The following is a 1,164-nucleotide window of genomic DNA, read 5'->3' as shown; positions in this document are numbered from 1 at the left end:
GTTATGGTCGATTTAAAATATGGAGTCAGGGGTCCTATAGGTGTAAAGTAGTGGAGTCACAGGAGCAATTAGGTCCAAACACTTTAACCTCAGTTTTATTTTCCTTAAAAGGTTTTCAGTATTGATGTTCTACCAGCAGAGGGCGCCATAGGTTAATGTCTGCTTTCAGATGGAGCCCAAATATCCTCATCCTCATCAGAGTAAAGCTGTCAGCAGTAAATCATGTTTAATATCTCATTAAGCAGCTCTTTGTTTCTCTGTCTTTGGATATAATCGCCTGAGTATGACCAAGATGATGACGAGAAGATGTGTCGGTCAATTTGAAAGACTTTCTATAACAGAACATTGTTTATTTTATTACCAGGCAGAGCAGAAGGGACGTTTCCACAGCGGTCAGTATAACAAGCGCTCCCTGGAACCGGGTCTCTTGTAGAACCTTTAGCTGCAGCATCTCTCAGAAGTTGCCTTCTGAGGGGTTGATGTTCAAGAACCGTTCCCATCTTCTCTTTGCAGAAACCTTCTCTTCCAATGATGGATGTCTGGATTTGTAGACATTCATGTCTGAACTGCTTCCACTAGGGCCTGTCAGCAGGTTTTAGGTCTGGACTTTGACTAGACCTCATTGATTCTTCTCTGTGGTGCCGTCAGGTTGTTTGTTATTTGATATTTGACTGCAGAGATTTCACTGTCAGCTCACAGACTGTAGGAGGGTCAGATTATGAGGAAAATCCCACATCATAAACTTTCCACCACCTTGGTTGATATAGGATTAGAGTAAGTAAGTACTTTAATTAAAAATTATTACAACAATTATTACAAACAGTGCAAGTTCCTTAACATCTTAACATGTATACAGTTCTCATTGAAAGAATTGATTTTCTAAGTTTTATGTTAGGAAAAAAATGTAAAATTGGTCAAATATTTTTTCTACATTAATTTGTTTTGTTATATTCATGACATTTGTATTCTTCATGCATCTGAGTCTTTAAAATACAAGAACTTTCACATAAAGTCTGTTTTATAGACATTAAAGGAAAAGTCCGCTCAAATTCACAATTCAAACTTGTCAAAGAACACTACTGCCACCTACTGGTTAGTGACATTGTCACGGTGCGGTATCGGCTGTTGATCAAGTCCCAGTGCTGTATCTGGTGTTTGTCACAA

This window comes from Cyprinodon variegatus, unplaced genomic scaffold (genome assembly GCF_000732505.1).
Source record: "Cyprinodon variegatus isolate N-32 unplaced genomic scaffold, C_variegatus-1.0 Scaffold2009, whole genome shotgun sequence".
Classification (NCBI taxonomy): domain Eukaryota; kingdom Metazoa; phylum Chordata; class Actinopteri; order Cyprinodontiformes; family Cyprinodontidae; genus Cyprinodon; species Cyprinodon variegatus.
Note: the sequence above shows the minus strand (reverse complement) of the source record.